The following is a 19106-nucleotide window of genomic DNA, read 5'->3' as shown; positions in this document are numbered from 1 at the left end:
CTGACAAAGGGCTAATATCCAGAACCTATAAAGAACTCATTCAAATTTACAAGAAAAAAACAAACAATCCCATCAAAAAGTGGGCGAAGGATATGAACAGACACTTCTCAAAAGAAGACATTCATGCAGCCAACAGACACATGAAAAAATGCTCATCATCACTGGCCATCAGAGAAATGCAAATCAAAACCACAATGTGATACCATTTCACACCAGTTAGAATGGCAATCATTAAAAAATCAGGAACCAACAGGTGCTGGAGAAGATGTGGAGAAATAGGAACACTTTTACACTGTTGGTGAGACTGTAAACTAGTTCAACCATTGTGGAAAACAATGTGGTGATTCCTCAAGGATCTAGAACTAGATATACCATATGACCCAGCCATCCCATTACTGGGGATATACCCAAAGGATTATAAGTCATGCTGCTATAAAGACACATGCACACGTATGTTTATTGCAGCACTCTTCACAACAGCAAAGACTTGGAATCAACCCAAATGCCTATCAGTGACAGACTGGATTAAGAAAATGTGGCACATATACACCATGGAATACTATGCAGCCATAAAAATGGATGAGTTCGTGTCCTTTGTGGGGACATGGATGCAGCTGGAAACCATCATTCTCAGCAAACTATCGGAAGAACAGAAAACCAAATACCACATGTTCTCACTCACAGGTAGGAATTGAACAATGATATCACTTGGACACAGGAAGGGGAGCATCACACACCGGGTCCTATTGTGGGGATGGGGGCAGGAGGGATAGCATTAGGAGATATACCTAATGTAAATGACGAGCTAATGGGTGCAGCACACCAACATGGCACATGTATACATATATAACAAACCTGCAGATTGTGCACATGTACCCTAGAACTTAAAGTATAATAATAAAAAAATTAAATATTTATGTATAAGTCCAATAAAATATGTATCATATCTGTATTGTAAAAGTTATAAAATGCAAATGAAATAAAATTTAAGAAGACTTAAATGAAAAAAAATAATAGTAATATGCACAATTCTTTATATTTTCTAGTCTAGTAATTCCCAATGTGATTCCTCAAAACACCTATTGTAAGAGATGTTAATGAACATGAAGCAAAAACCAAAACATTTCCTGGCAAAAAAGTTTGGGAAATGATATAGCCCCCTCTTAGGAAGTCACATTGCATTTCAGGATGTTCAGAACCTTGATAAGTCCTTTTAAAGAAAACTATCAGTATAAAAGAAACTATTTGACCTTAGAATTTATCTTTTTGAGAAATACTAAATTAATATTTCACAGAAAAACATGTATGGAAGCTCTAGAACCTCACCTAAGGACTGTGATTGTATGTTCCCCAATATCTGTACCCAATATTATGTTTATATATTTTAAAATCAATTATTTATCTATAGGCTTGTCAAAAATTATTTTATGAACACACAGAGTGGAATGATAGACAGTGGAGGCTACAAAAGATGGGAGGGTCTGAAGAGGGCTGAGGGGTGAAAAATTGTCTACTGAATACAGTGTTTAGCATTTGGGTGATGAGTACACTAAAAGCCCACTTTTTATCACTATACAATGTATGCATATGAGAAATCTTCCCTTGACTCTGAAAATACATAAAACTTAAAAAACTAAAGTGTAAAAAAATTATTTTAGCTAGTCATTTATTATTATAAATGTGGTCTATTTTGTATTGTCTTTACCGATTGAGATAAAATATATATTCTGCTTTATTAGGAGCTAGAAAATTAAATTCCACAAAAGTGTTCCCTAAGTGCAAGATGCTGAGTTATACATTGATAAAAGGTTGAAAATAACAATAGTATTTTAAATAATAATGGTTACCTTTTACTGAGCTCTGAAACATGGGTCAAAAATTATCTTGAGTATTTTTACAACTGTTTTCTCATTTAGTACTCCCAACAGCCCTATGAAAATGGTGTTATTATTATTCCTGTTTTACAGATGGAGAAACTGAGGCTCAGAGAGGTTAAATAACTTGCCCAAAGTCATAAAGCTAATAAGTGGTATAGTCTGTGATTAGTTAATTGATGCTCTTAACCTCAAGAAATTCGTCATCTATATCACAGAAATGATGGGGTTTAAACATACCAAGTCTATTTTAAATTGCTTCCAGGAAAATAGTGCTTACTGTTTCAGCTAAGACCAGTGTGGATTCTCTGCCAAGGATAAGCAAAAAGTTATGGAGCCTCCCAGCCTTCATTTAAGCAGCAACATACAAGGATGAGATGCAACAGATGCAACCCAAGTTGAGCACTGGCTCCATGGATCAACCTTTCCTGGTAGCACTCAAGAGAAGACTTTCTTTTTTTCAAGTGTGAGGGTAAGTAAGCTGTAACCAAGTGGTTTTGTATTCTCAAAATTATGAGTTTGGCTTTGAGGTGTAGCAATCTATCAATGGTATAGTCACACATAATCTTAATTAACTTCATGCAATGCATATGAGAAAATATTTGTCATTTGAAATCAAAGCAAAATGGGCAATGACTCTTGGTTAACTTGGAATTGTGAAACAGATGAAAGAGATTGTCCTTATTGTAAAAGCTCCACATGAGATATGAGGAACCTTCCCAGCTTTCGACTAATAGAAGTCCTTCAAAAAGGCAATAGAGCTGCTTTCATTTGAAGGCAGAGGAGCTGTGAAACAAACATGATCATGGCATTTTCTTCTTAGAATACTTAGTGACTTTCCATCACACTCAGTGTCATGAATCCATATATTTGAATTACGAGGACTTACATTAGTGGGCCCTTAATTCTCCAGCAATGTCTACCACACTCATTCCTTAGACATCTAAACTCCCCAGTGAGATTGAATTCCCTGCAGTACCTGGAAGATTCCCAGGACTCTCTTGAGTTTTCACATGCCTTTCTTTTAAAGCCAAAATTCTTTCCCACTCTTTCCCCATTCTGCCTGGCTACTTACTATCACTTCATTTATTTTTTTAAATCATGATTTTTTTTCACTTAGTCAGCAACTTGTTTGGGGTATCTAAAATAATGTCAGAGCAAGGCAGACTTGAGAAAATTGACTGAAAGAAATGAAAAGCAGTTAAAAAAAATAGAAAAGAAAATGTTTATGAGAGATAAAGGAAATAAAACATAAATACAATTGGTGTCACCAAAAATGTGATCTAGATAAATAAAACATAAAAATAAAATAAATCAAACATTTGATTATATCACTCTTTTGTTTAATACATCAAAATGTGTGCTTTACCAAGGCTGAACTGTATCTCCAAAGACACATGAAACCCTCAAAATTTCTGCAGTGTCCTTCCTTTCTCGTGGGGGAAAATAATACTTATTTATTAAATCAATAACTTGGAGTACTCTGAAAACAAATTAGATTTCCTCAAAAGATAGAAAGTTCCCCACCACAGATAATGTTCATGGAACTGCTAAAAGTATGAGAACATTTCTGGTAAATGCAACAGCATCATATGCAAAGGAAGTAAGGAGAGTAAGTGGAGATGGAAGGAAAGAAGCAAAAAGAAGAAAGTCTCCATTGGAAAGTACACAGGAGCATACCATGAAGAAATTTGTCAATACAGAAAGGCTTTGGGCACTTTTGTCAAAAGTTGGCAATATTTTTTTTTTTTTTTTGAAACAGAGTCTTACTCTGTCACCCAGGCACCCAGGCTGGAGTGCAGTGGCATGATCTCAGCTCACTGCAACCTCTGCCTTCCAGGTTCAAGCAATTCTCCCACCTTAACCTCCCAAGTTGCTGGGACTAAAGGCATGTGCCATTACACCTCACTAATTTTTGTATGTTTTAGTAGAGACCGGGTTTCACCATATTGGCCAGGCTGGTCTCGAACTCCTGACCTCAGGTGATCTGCTCACCTCAGCCTCCCAAAGTACTGGGATTACAGGTGTGAGCCACCGTGCCTGGCCAAGAATTGGAAATATTTTGACATTTTATACAAAAGAGGAGACATACTCAAATATTTGATTTGTTTTAATTTTCTTTCATTTTTCCTGATTGTATTCACAGTGACACCAATTATATGTATATTTTATCTCCTTTGTCTGTCTTTCATAAACATTTTCTTTTCTAATGCTTTTAAACTGTTTTGTATTTCTTTAGGTCAATTTCCTTAATCCTACCTAGCTCTGACCTTATTTCCACCAATAAAGATGGTGCTTTTAATGCAGGTTTAAACGACTGTTATATTTTTCACTTTTATTTCATTACTGATCTTGCTTGCTGCCTTGCTATCTGCTTGCTTGTTTATATTTTTGTTGTTCCTTGTGTCTTCAAATATTTTTGATCCCTTAAATCATTAAAACAATTGTTCATATTCTATAAATTCAGCCAAATAACTGGTAACAAATATAATTTCATCTGACAATATTTTCAAAGGTAGTCTTAATTTAATTTAATGTAACTTAATTTAGGAGAGCTAAGTAATTAAACATGAGGCCAAAGTACATAAGAAAGTGGCAGTCTTTTATTGCAAATATGCATACACTCTCTGGGGAGGTTCTCTGGTCCTCAGGTGTGGGGGCCAGGGAAGTTGCCCCTGCGCTCTCCCCTGAAGTTCTCCGGTCCACGAATGCGGGGGCGGAAGAAGTCACCCCGGCTCCCCCGGCTCCCCCAGCAGCAGACTTTTATGCATTGGTACTGGAAGGGGGAGGGCAGTAGGCGGGATAAGGGCATGATAGGGGCGTCTCCATAGGCGTTGCCGGGTAAGTTTCGATCTCTTCGGATTGACGTCTGGCGGCGCCTGCTCAGTTGATCTGCGTTTTCCCCTGCGCGGTAAGTTGGTGATGAAGAACCCAGAAGCAACATGGATTGTGCCTTCTTGTTCACCTTTCTCCATCTTGTCCCTTCTCCCTCACCCAAACAGTATTCTTCAATTGCCTTCCCTTTATAAGTTTTGTTTTACCTTTTCTTTTTGTAGGTATTAGTCTAAATTCTATGCTGTCTCCCCTTGTATTATAATCTTCATTGAATAACATTGGTTTTTTTCTTTATCGGTTTTGTAAAAAAATTAGTGGTGGTGGGAGAAAAGTCCTAGGAGTAGTAGGAGAACTCACCAACTCATAGTCTAATACCTTCTAATATGGAATAGTATGTGTATATGTGTACATAAAGGGAATGTAAAAATGAGAGACAGAAGCATAAGGTTTATGTTTCTCCTCTTTGTTTTCACTGAATTCTGTTGATATTGGAGAGAGGAAGGAACTACAGATACATCTATTTTTCCATCTTAAAACTCACCTATGCAAACAAAGAATTTCAAAAGATCATTCTAGCTACACTAAACAGGTTGAAAGTAAGATGGGAAAGGAAGCTGTAAGAAAAGTGTAGATAAAAAATGATGATTGCTGGATTGGAAATAGAATGAAGGGAATGGAGGTAAAACTGACAAAACGTGATGATTGTTCCAGACTCTACCGCCAATAGCCTGTGATGTTTTCAAGAGTGGAAGCTATATGTATCCATACATATATATTTCCAAGCATTTAAACCAATCACTAAGTAAATAGCAATAAGTCTTCATTAAAACCAGACAAGAATTTATATTTTAATTCCCATTAATTTAAGTATTGTCCCAAATTAAATATTTTCTATTTCTTTTCAGAAACAACTCAGGTCACAGCAAGAGGATTTGTTTTCACAGCAAAAAGGATTTGTGTGAGAACTTTTTCTTGGGGATTGCTGTGAGATATTTTATGTCTGTTTTCCTAAAAGCACTTTAATGCTTTGGAAGTAACCATTGTGGATAAGTCATTTCACTCTAAATGCCTGTTTGCACCTTTTAAAAATGGGAATAAAAGTAATAGTATTTATTTGATACGTTTTACTTGGAAAGAGTAAGTAAATATTCAATGTGCTTCCCACAGGCCTTATTTGGTCTAGACATTTCTCAAGGGAGCTCCCACTTGCTCTTTCTTCCTCCTTTCTCAGAGAGGCTATCAGGCCTGTTTAGACTGTCATCTTGGACGTTTCATTATAATTTTTGCTTCCCTTTATCATAGCCCTTCTCACAGAGGTATGCAATTATATGTTTATGTGCTTGTACCTCCATTAGGTCACAGACTATGCCATTTTATTCTCATCTCTACCAATACCTAGACATAGTAAGTCTTTAATACATTTTAAATGATTAAAAATTGATTCTCAATTGCAGGCTTCATTTATCATAGGTGGGGATGCAAACACCCCTCCTGGTCCCTTTTCCTAGAAACCTGAGTTAAAGAAAGGCCACCCACAGCCTTTGATCTCTGGGATGAACAGTGAGGCTCATCAGTAACAGAAGAAAAAAAGAGTTGTGTCCATATTTGGAAAAGCATGTCTCTCAGACATATGGGTTTCTATGAGCAAGAGTCACAAGCTATCATGTTTTGATGAGTCATAAATATCTTTGGTATCAACCAGTCCCAGAAGAAAATTGCTTTAATTCATGGAAGAATACATTCCATCAGAGAAGAAACATATTTCTGAAGCAGAATATAGCACCTTAGGAAAACAGATTCTTTAAAGGTATAAAATAAAGCAAAATTGCAATATCATCTAATAACGTTGTTGTTTGTTTTTGTTTTGTTTTGTTTTGCTCTTTTGAAAGGGTAATTTGTTACTTAGTAAGCCCTTTATTTTTATTTGGGAAATTAAATAGTTGTAACTAACCCAATGGAATTGTGTTTTGTAAATGTTGGCCTCTTATAAATCAATTTTACTTCCTTCTCTCTAGTGGTGCTGTAGCTCATCCTAGGAAGACAGTCAGTTGGCAATTGTTTTCTGAACTCCTGCAGGGCTCTCAGCAGCCCATTAAGTGATGGATGGTTAGAAAACTAATGACTGAGAATGTGGGGGAGGTGTGTCTACAGTTAGTCTAGTCACCATTTTATTGAAGCTGGCAGAAGAATTATTGCGTTTCTTGAACTCTAGAAATTATTTTACGAAACCAGAATATTTATAAGCTAATTTATTCTTATAATCAAACTAAATCATATTAACCAAATTTTATCCCTTGTTTATTATAATGAGTAGATTAGCTGTGTTTTTGTGAAGATTTACTATGCACTGGATACTTTTAATTAATGTAGATATCATTTAACTCTTTTTTTAAGGTTATTGGGGGTGAGTTGGCCAAATTCAGCGTGGTCCAGGGAAAGTCGGAATTGTCTTATTTGATTGATAGATCAATTCCATTTTTCTTTAAACAGTTTTTTAAATTATGCAAGCACTACATTATGTATTTTTTAAAGACCAAAACATTTTTAAAAAGAAGTAGCAATCCCCTTTTGTTACTTGAATTATCATTTTTGGAATGGCACTTTTTAACTCTCTTACCTTTTCTTAAAAAATATATTATTTATTTCTTTGTTGTTACATTTTCTTTTGAGTTCTTACAGAACACAAGGATTTATATTTTTTTTGCAAACACACCCATCATCTTTCAATCATGATCTTACAAGTTTAATTATATCACAATTTCTGGTTTAAATAATTAAACCACTCAATGTCTAGGATATACCCAGATTAAATATCTGGATATAAAGTGTATGCCACTGCACAAACTTCTTTATTCTATTGGATAAAATTGCATTCATAACTTGTATAGTTCTGACTATGTAAATATTGTGCTTGGCTGAGTGCTATGAATTAAATGTTTCTCCACCAAATTTCAGTTGTTGCTGATGTGATAGTATCGGGAGATGCAGCTCTTAGGCTGTGATTAGGCCTTGAGTGCTTGGCCCTCATGAGTGGGATTAAGGTGCTTTAAAAAAAAAAAAAAGGGCTACATGCATTTTTAGTTTCCTTGCCCTTCCACCTTCCTGCCATATGAGGACATGATATTTCTCCTCTTCAGAGGATGTAGCCCTCCCCAGAAAATCAAACCTGCTGGCAACATATTTTGGGTTTTCCAGCATCCAGAATTGTGGGAAATATTAAAAACAAAAATCATATGATCATCTCAACAGATGCAGAAAAATCTTCCAATAAAATTCAACATCCCTTTATGATAAAAACTGTCAACAAACTAGGTATTGAAGGAATGTACTTCAAAATAAGAAGAGCTAACTATGAAAAACCCACAGCCAGCAACATACTGAATGGGCAAAAGCTGGAAGTATTCCCTCTGAAAACCAGAACAAAACAAAGATGCCCTCTCTCACCGTTTCTATACAACATATTACTGTAAGTCCTAGCCAGAAGAATCAGGCAAAAGAAAGAAATAAAAGGCATACAAATATGAAGAGAAGAAGTCAAACTATCCCTGTGTGCAGAAAATATGATTGTATACCTGGAACACCTTGCAGTCTCTGCCCAAAAGCTACTTGATCTGATACACAACTTCAGCAACGTTTCAGGATACAGAATCAGAGTACAAAAATTAGTAGCATTCCTATACCCCAACAACATCCAAGCCAAGAGACAAATCAAGATGCAATCCCATTCACAATAGCCACAGAAGAATAAAATACCTAGGAATACAGCTAGCCAAGGAGGCGAAAGACCTCTACAATGAGAATTACAAAACACTGCACAAAGAAATCATAGATGACACAAACAAATGTAAAAACATTTTGTGCTCATAGATACAAATAATCAATATTGTCAAAATGGCCATACTGCCCAAAACGATTTACAGACTCAATGTTATTCCTATCAAACTACCACTAGGATTCTTACAGAATTAGAAAAAAACTATTTTAAAGTTCATTTGGAACCAAAAAGGAGCCCAAATAGCCAAGGTAATACTAAGCAAAAAGAGCAAAGCTGGAGGCATCACATTACTGGACTTCAAATGATACTTCAAGGCTACAGCAACCCGAACAGCATGATACTGGTATAAAAACAGACACATAGACCAATGAAACAGAATAGAGAGCCCAGAAGTAATGCTGCATCCTTACAACCATCTGATCTTCAACAGAACTGACAAAAAAAGCAATGGAGAAAGAACGCCCTATTCAGTAAATGGTGCTGAGATAACCGGCTAGCCATATGCAGAAGATTAAAAGAGAACCCCTTCTTATATGATATACAAAAATTAACAGAAGAAGGATTAAAAATTTAAATCTAAAGCTAAAAACTATAATAACCCTGGAAGATAATCTAAGAAGTACCATTCTGAACATAGGACCTGGCAAAGACTTCATGATAAAGATGCCAAAAGCAATTGCAACAAAAACAAAAATTGACAATAATATTTAATTAAACTAAAGAGCTTCTGCACAAAAAACAAAAAACAAACAAACAAAAAAAAACACTAACATCAGAGTAAACAGACAACCTAGAGAATGGGAGAAAATTTTTGCAAAATATGCATCTGACAATTGTCTAATATCCATAGTTTATAAGGAACTTAAATTTACAAGAAACAAGCAACCCATTACAAAGTGGGCAAAGGATATGAACAAACACTTTTCAAAAGAAGGTGTACATGTAGCCAACAAGCATATGAAAAAATGCTCAATGTCACTAATCATTAGAGGAATGCAAATCAAAGCCACAATGAGATATCATCTCACGCCAGTTAAAATGACTATTACTAGAAAGTCAAAAAACAACAGATGCTGGCGAGGTTGTGGAGAAAAGAGAAGGCTTATGCACTGCTGGCGAGAATAAAAATTAGTTTAGCCATTGTGGAAAGCAGTTTGGTGATCTTTCAAAGAACTTAAAACAGAACTACCATTTGACTCAGGAATCCAATTATTAGGTATATAGCCAAAGGAATATAAATGATTCTACCATAAAGACACACTCGTGCTTATGTGCATCACAGCACTAGTCACAACAGCAAAGACATGGAATCAACCTAAATGCCCATCAATGGTAGACTGGATAAGGAAAATGTGATACACACCATGAAATACCATGGACACAAAGAAGGGAACAAGACATGGGGGTCTATTAGAGGGTGGAGGATGGGAGGAGGGTGGTGATTAGAAAACGACCTATCAGATACTATGCTTATTGCCTAGGTGATAAAATAATGTGTACAGCAAACTTCTACAGCATGCAATTTACCTGTATAACAAACCTGCACATGTACCCTTGAACCTAAAAAGTTAAAAATAAAAACAAAAAAACAGAACTGTGAGAAGTAAAGTTCTGTTTATTATAAATTTCCCAGTCTCAGGTGTTTTGTTATAGCAGCATAAATGGATTAAGACACTAAACCACCAGTTTTTGCTCTGTGATCACATTTCTATTTTGGTATACTTTTTTGTTTGTTTGTTTTTATTGGTGTTAATGATTGCCTTGAGAACAGCAGGGGGGATGTTTGTCTCCATGATTCAATCACCTCCCACCAGTCCCCTCTTCCAACACTGGGAATTGCAATTCGACATGCGATTTGGGTGGGGACACAGAGCCAAATCATATCACCTCCTCACAAATACACCTGTAAATGTTTTAACAGCTACCTGAGCATCACTCAGCCCAGTCGTGTTGATACATAAAATTAAACATCGCACCTTTATTTTCAGTGGAACACCTTTCAATAATGCTTTTTCCATTAAAAAATGTGTGGTCAAAACTAGTAGTTACTCAATCAGTTATAACGTTTTAAAACTTGAATATATCTCTTCCAGCATCCTCTGTCTTCTGGATTCTATGTGGATTAGATTTTCCCTAAGCCTTTTAATCATTTGTTATCCTGAGATTTTTCCCCTTCACAGTCCTAGAGATTTGTATTTCCTCTTTTCTCCTACATTGGAACCTAAGATTTCTTGAGTTCTTGCTTTCCTTTTTCTTGGTTTACTGTCTCTTTTTTTGGAGCATATCCTCCAAAAATATTTTTGGAAAAAGTATGAGTAAAAGGCAAATTCTTCAAGATCACGAATGTCTAAACCTGTTTTCATTTGAAAATTAACAGGTAGAGATAATTCCCATATAGAAATTAAAGCTGCAAATCATTTTTCATCGGAAGTTTTAATGTATCACATGCATTACATGCATAGGAAAATTCTAATAATATTTCTTTTTTCTATACTTTGTTTATACCCTATTACACCTTTTCTTATTTTTCCTATAACTTTTGGTTTCTACTTTATGTTTCTGGGGTTCTGAAAGTTTGTGATGATTTTCCTTATTGTGTGTATCTTTTGATCTATTGAAGAAGTTATCAAAGCTTTTTCGGAAGGATCCAGATAGTAAATATTGTAAGCTTTGCAGGCCATACATTCTCTATCTCAATTACTCAGCTCTGCCATTGTAGTGTGAAAGTAATTGCAGCAATATTAAACAAGTGGGCATGGCTGTGTTTCAATAAAACTTTATTTAGAAAAATAAGTCACAAGCTGAATTTGATCTATGCTCTATAATTTGCTGCCTCTGATCTATTGTGTCATAGACCTAGTGTTTACTTTCAACATGAAAATTATTTAGATAGGGGATTTGTCATTTTTCTCTGACATTGTTCTTCCTTTTCATCTGTCTTCTATTTCCGGAACTACAATTAAATAGATTATGGTGTAAAAAGTTTGATTTTATGTATTTTCTCCTTTTTTCCACATTTTTATATTTTTGTTCTTTTGTATCTTCAAATTTATTTAATTAGGAATTTTCAGAGAAAGAGAATCAATGGGATGAGAAGCTTTCTGTCTATCTATCTATTATCTATCCATCTGTTTCTCTAGATTCCAAATCTAAAATGTGGATCAGCATGCTTGAGACTTAAAAGAGTTTATGATCCAGTTTTATTCCAAAGGTGGCAGCCAGAGTTCCACGGAGAGCTGATGATGCAGATGAAGTTTAAAGGTAGAGTCTTGAAGACTTTTTTTTTACTCAGGGGAGGCTCAGTATTTTATGATCTAATCAGGCCTTCAATAGATTGAGACCAATTCCCATTATGGAGGGCATCTTGCTTTAGTCTTATTCAAAAACACCCTGTCAGAAACATCCAGTATAATGTCTGACCAAGTATCTGGGTATCCTGTGGTCCAGTTAAATTAGCACATAAAATTAACTAACACATGTTTCTTCTATCCTATCTATTTAAACTTTGATTCTGCTATTATATATTTAATTTTCAAAAGCTTGTTCTTATTTTCTGAATACCCTTCTTTCATAAGATCCTACCTTTTTGTTTGCTTATTTGAATGCTGTGTATTATCTTATTTCTATAAGAACACTATATTTGTTTAGGTTTCGCTTTTTATTTTTAGTTTGTTTTTCTGGTCTTTACATAAATTCTATTTTTTGAGCTTCCATTTTTAGTTTGCTCTGGTTTCTGCCTTTCATGTTAGAGGATTTACTCAAATATCTGCCAATCCTTGAGTATTCATTCATCAATACGATTTAAGGTAGTGAAAAATTACTTTGAATTTCAGGTTGTGTAAGTGGGACTTTCTGACTGGTGGGCCTCAATGAATGATGCTAAAACAGGGACCTGACCATATTATTGGGGATTCCTTCAAATGTGAATATCTGTACAGTTTTAGTGTGGTCAAATTTCTTAGATAGAGACCTTTCACTTTCCTTGACTTTGGGCATATAAACCAGCTTCCATCTCGAAGGAAGTCAAGTTGTAGAAAAGGGAACTTAGCAGTCTTGCTATTCAGGTTGTAGATTTTTGCTTAAGTTTCCTATTTTTAATACATGTCTTATCTAAACCTCAGCTTTGTCCTGCATACCCACATCAAGAGCATCTTTAGTTTCACTTCTCCAAAGAGTAAGATTCCCACATTCTTTCGGCCTGGTTGGGGGAAGAGCAGCACCTGGCATTCTGGCCAGGGGAAGATATCTGTAATTATAAGTTACAGAGTTATTTAAAAATTAACTTTCAGTGAATCCTCCTCTTTTCAACTGTCTCCTCATTCCTACCTTGTGAGATACCAGGTGACTTTCCTGAGTCTTTGCAAAGTTTTGTGGCATGAGTCATCTTGTTTCTTTTGATCTTCATGCTCCTTCAGTCATTTGGGTTTCTGCTTCCTCCCCACTGATGATGTGGTTTTCATTAATCCATCTGTTTCCCATCTTCCTAAATTTTGTTGACATACCTCATCTGCTTACTTACACCTTCTCTTTTTTTCCACTGGGTACTTCTGGATTTATACCATGTTTATTCCTTTACAGGCATGATAATGGCATTTCAGAAGATCCAAAGAAAAATGTACGTTCTAAGTACACCATACTTAAGTGAAAAACAATAACAAATATTTATTGTTTTCCTGACACATTCCACATACTTTTATATGCATCATAAATAGAGCAAGAAACAAATGGCATATTGTCTCTGCCCTCTCAAATCTTTATTGTAGTAGAGGGAAATAATAAATAAATAAATAAATGTACAAAATAGTTTTTGGTACTCATAAGTATTGCTTTTAAAAGACAGAGCAAGGTAAAGGGTAACTGGGTAATGATGGGAGGGATCTAATAAGACAGGAAATCAAAAAATCTTTCTCTGAAGAGGTGATATTTAAACAAAAACCCGAATTAGTTAACGATATGAGGCAAGTTAGAAATTGGGGGAACATATTTCCAAATAGAGGGATCAGCAAAGGCCTCATGGCAAATATAAACTGGACACTCGAAATGGCAAAAAGACAAATGTGGCTGGGAGGGAATGAGCATGAAGAAACAGACCACAAAACCACAAAGGCAAGGAAAGACCAGATCATTTGGGACCTTCTGGGTCTTGGTAAGAAGGTTGAAATTTGTTCAGAATGAGAAGGAAATGTTAAAATCTAATTTTCTTTCTTTTAAAGAAATTTATGTTTGCCATTCTATAAAGACTAAACTCTTGGGAGCTTAGAGGGAAAGCAGAAAGGCCTGCTGAATACTATTGAACTAATCCAGATGAATGAATTTCATGTCTTGAACCCAGCTGGCAATGGAGGATAAAAGTAGTGAGGTGGTATCAATAAGGCATAAATGGTGATGCCACTTATATTGCTGGTAAAAAAAAAAGACTGGGAGAGAAAAACAGGTTGAGTAATAGATCAACAAAAGTCAAAAGGTTCCTTTTAGTACATACTACTTTTGAGAGATGCCAAGTATCAGTTTAACTATCTCAATTTATGGTAGTCAGTAATGACATTTAAAGTTGTAGAACCAGATGAGATTACATAGAACAGGGATCTACAAACTATAACCATCAGTCCAAATATGGCCATTGGTTGTTTTTATTGGAACATAAAAACATTTGTTTTTGTATATTCTATATGGCAATTTTTGCACTACAATGGCAGAGTTAAGTAGTTGCAACAGAAACCATATTGCCCTAAAGTTTGAAATATTTACTATCTGATCTTTTATGGAAAAAGTTTGCTGACTTTTGACCTAGGGAGTAATCGAAGACAAATAAGAAAGTCAAGGATCAAGTTCTGGAGTTCACAAACATTTAAAGATTGGAAAGATGAAGGTGACCCAGCAAAAGACACTGAGAAGAAACAGCCAGCGAGGAAAGGAAAACCAGGTAGATGTGATATCCCAGGAACCAAGTACATTGTTAGGAAGAGTATTTAACTATGACAGATGTTGCTGAGAAGCAATCCAACATGAGGATGATGGGACTTGGCAAGATGAATTTGTGGTAACCTTGACAAGAACAGTTTCTATGGAGCAGCAGCAATGAGGTCTAATTGTTGTGTGTTCAAGAGAAAATGGAAGGTAAGGATGTGAAAACAATTAATATAAAAAAACTTTTCAGTTTTGCTGTAAACACAAGCAGAAAAATTAGATTGTAGCTGAAAGGAGAAAAGGTGTGAAAGGAGAAAAGGTGTGAAAGGAGAAAAGGTGTGAAAGAAGAAAGCACAGGTTGGTTTGCTAAGAAGGAGACTTTAAGACAGAAATCAGAGTACAGAAAGGTTGTATTTTCAGAATCAACATCTATGGAAGGGAAGGCAAGATTGGATAAAGAAACAACCAATGAGTCAAACAAGAAATCACAAGGGAAATTTAAAATTATATTGAGACAAATGTAATGGAAACAGCAAAACAAAACCTATGGGATGTAACAAAAGTAGTTTTAAGAGGGAAATGCATAGCAATAAATGTCTACATTAAAAAACAAGAAAGAGGGGGCCAGGCGTGGTGGCTCACACCAGTAATCCCAGCCATTTGGGAGGCATGGGCAGGTGGATAACTTGAACCCATTAGTTCAAGACCAGCCTGGGCACCATGGTGAAACCTCATCTCTACAAAAAAATACAAAAATCAGGCCATGGTGATACGTGCCAGCAGTCCCAGCTACTCAAGAGGCTGAGATAGGAGGATTGATTGAGCCCCAGAAGTGCAGGTTTCAGTGAGCCAAGATTGTGCCATTGCACTCCAGCATGGACAACAGAGTGAGACCCTGTCTCAAAACAAAACAAGAAGGAAGATTCAAAGTAACTAATCTAACATTGCACCTCAAGGGACTGGAAAAGAGGAGCAAACTCAAAGTTCACAAAAGAAAAGAAATAGTACAGATCAAAACAGAAATAAATCAAATAAAAAATGGAAATACCATAGAAAAACAAATAAAACTAAGAGTTTTTTTAACAAAAATAAAATCAACAAACTCTTAGCTAGACTAAGTAAGGATAAATTAAAAACAATAAATAAAATCAACAATGAAAGTAGAGACATTGCAACAGTTTCCTCAGAAATAAAAAGGATCATAAAGGGCTACTATGAACAATTACATGCAAACAAATTAAATAGCCTAGAGGAAATGGATATATTCCTAGAAAAATACAACCTACCAAGATTGAATCAGGAAGAAGTAGAAAGCTTGAGCAGAACAATAACAAATAAAGAGATTAAAGAAGTAACAAAACACCTCTCAACAAAGAAAACCCGAGAAGCAGATGGCTTCATAGCTAAATTCTACCAAACATTCAAAGAAGAATTCATACTAATACTCCTGAAATCTTTCAAAAAATAAAACTAAAGGGAGTACTTCCAAATACATTTTATGAGAAAAGTATCACCTTAATACCTAAACCAGACAGATATATCACAATAAAAGAAAATTACAGGCCAATTTCTCTGAGAATCATTGATGCAGAAATCCTCAATAAAATATTAACAAGTTCAATGTAACAAAAAGATTATATATCATGATTAAGTGGAATTTATCCTCGGCATGCAAGTTTGGCTTAACATATGCAAATCAATAAGTGTGGTACATCATATTAACAGAATGAAAGCTTAAAACCACATAATTATCCCACTTTACACAGAAAAAGCATTCGACAAAGTTCAACATTCTCTCTTGATAAAAGTCATCAACAGTTTATGTATAAAAGGAAAGTTTCTCAACATAATAAAGATCATTTATTTAAAAAACTTACAACTAATGTTATGATCAATGACGAAAAACTGAAAGGATATTTACTACAATCCTACACAAGGCAAGGATGTTTACTTTTGCCTTTTTCATTCAACATGGTACTGGAAGTACTAGCAAGACTAATCAAACAGGAAGAAAATGAAGAAAAGGCACCAAAATTGGAAAGAGAAAAAGAAGTAAAATTATTTCTATTTGCAGATGACATTTTATCTGTAGCAAACCCCAGCATGTACACACACACACACACAAACATACAAAAACACATACAAACTGTTAGAACTAATAAATGAATTAAGTAAAGTTGCAGTATACAAACTCAACATGCAAAAAATTAGTAGCATTTTTATACATACATAACAACCTAACTGAAAAATACATCAATAAAACAATCACATGTATGATAGCATATAAATACCTAGGAATAAATGTAATGAGCAAATAAAAGATATGTACAATAAAAACTATAAGACATTGATGCAACAAGTTAAATAAGACACAAATAAATGAAAAGATATCCTATGCTCATAGATTCAAAGAATCAATATTGTTAAAATGTTCTTGCTATTCAAAGCTACATACAGATTCAATCCCTACAAAAATAGCAATGGCGTTTTTCACAGAAATAGGAAAAATAATTCCACAATTTCTTAGGAACTAAAAAAATGCCACAGCAATTCAAAGAAAGCAAAACAAAATTGTAGCATTATACTTACTGATTTAAAATAATTTTATAAAACTATAGTAATTGAAACAGTATAGGTACTGCCATTAATATAGACATATCAACCAGTGGAATAGAATACAGAGCCCAGAAATCGATTTGAACATATAGGGTCAACTAAGTTTGGACAAGGGCACCAAGAGAACACAATTGGGAAAGAATAGTTTCTTTAATAAATGGCACTAGGAAAACTTTATTTCCATATGCAAAAGAGTAAAATTGGATATTTATACCATATGCAAAAATAAACTCAAAATAGATAAAAGAGTTAAATGTAAGACCTGAGACCATAACATTCCTTGAAGAGAACACAGGAGGAAAGTTCCTTGACACTGGCCTTGGCAATAATATTTGGATACTATACCAAAATCTTAGGCTGTATAACAATAAATAAAAAAAATATTACTACATCAAACCAAGAAGCTTCTACATAGTAAAGGAAATAATCAAAACATGAAACAGCAACCTATGGACTGGGAAAAAGTATGTTTACAAACCATATCTCTGATAAGAAGTTAGTATCCAAAATGTATAAAGCACTCGTACACCTCAACAGTAGAAAAACAAGCAACCCTATTAAAAATTGGGCAAAGGACCTGAATAGAGAAGAAGGCATATAAAATGGCCCACAGCTCTATGAAAAGGTGCTCAACATTATTAGTTACTAAGAAAATGCAAATTAAACCCACTATGAGTTATCACCTCACATTCCTTAGGATGGCTATTATCAAAAAGTCAAGAAATAACAAATGTTGGCAAAAATGTTGGTGTGGAGAAAAGGGAACCCTTGTGTGCTGTTGGTAGAGATGTAGATTGGTGTAGCCATAATGGAAACCGTGTGGAGCTTCCAAAAGAAATTGAAAATAGAACTATCATATGACTGAGCAATTCCTTTTCTGGTCATATACCAAAAGGAAATGAAATAATCACTCCATAAAGATATCTGAACTCTCATGATCATTGCAACATTATTCACAAATAGCCAAGATATGGAAACAACCTAAGTGTGCCTTGACAAATGAATGGATAAAAAAATGTGTGTGTCTGTGTGTCCTCAATAGTCATTCAATTTTGTCATTCAATTGTATATTGATTATCTGCCTTATATACACACACATACACAATGAAATGTTATTCAACCTTAAAAGTGAAGACCCCAGCATTTGTCCCAAAATAGATGCGTGTGGATGATATTCTGCTAAGTGAAATAAGACAGGCACAAAAAAATTCCATAATCTCACTTACATGTGGAATCTTTAAAGAAGAGTAAAAATATACAGAGATGGAGAATTAAAGAGTTGTCACCAGGAGCTGAGGGCGGGAAGAAAATGAGGAGAAGTAGGTTAGAGGTTACAAAGTGGAAGATATGTAGGATGAACAAGACCAGTGATCTATTGTATAACATGAGAATAATAGTTAATAAAATTGTGCCGTATTTGCAGAGAAAAGGAAAGTGTGCAGTTTTCTATACCAATGTAGATCCATGTCAAAAATTAAAAGTGAACATTCAGAATGATAATGGCTACTGAACATATTTCTAAATTGGATAAATGTGCAATTATTTTAAGCATATTTTAATTGGTACATCTAGAAAATATTTTTTTCACATTCTCATAAAAAGAAATTTTTTTTGGTCCAATTTCCCATTTTTATCTCCATGGCATATAAAACACATCTTTTAAAATTGCAATGGAAGAAAACTTTTGGAGGTGATTGATTACCCTATTACCTTGATTGAAGCGATGGTTTCACAGATACATGCATATATCCAAAGTCACTCTATTTATACATAAATAAGTGCAGTTTATTTTATATCCATTATACCTCAGTAAAACTGTTTAATAGTAATAATAACACAAAATCATCGAGAAACAATCTGTTTTGGTAATTTTTTCATATAAATACAGTGATCTTAAAAAAAAATGATTGAAGAAGCTGGCTGACACAAAATCCAATAAAAATTTCAGTCAACTTCATGGGGAGCTCTGAAGCTGAGATGGCCTTCAGAGACATCCCTGGATGGTAGAAGCATGTCAGACCTTTTGATGCAGTCATTGATCAATCAGTGGGTGCGGGTTGCTCAAGAAAGGGAACACCTGTGGGCAAGGTGGCCCTGCT

This window comes from Macaca thibetana, chromosome 15 (genome assembly GCF_024542745.1).
Source record: "Macaca thibetana thibetana isolate TM-01 chromosome 15, ASM2454274v1, whole genome shotgun sequence".
Lineage (NCBI taxonomy): Eukaryota > Metazoa > Chordata > Mammalia > Primates > Cercopithecidae > Macaca > Macaca thibetana.
This window is presented reverse-complemented; position numbering follows the sequence as displayed.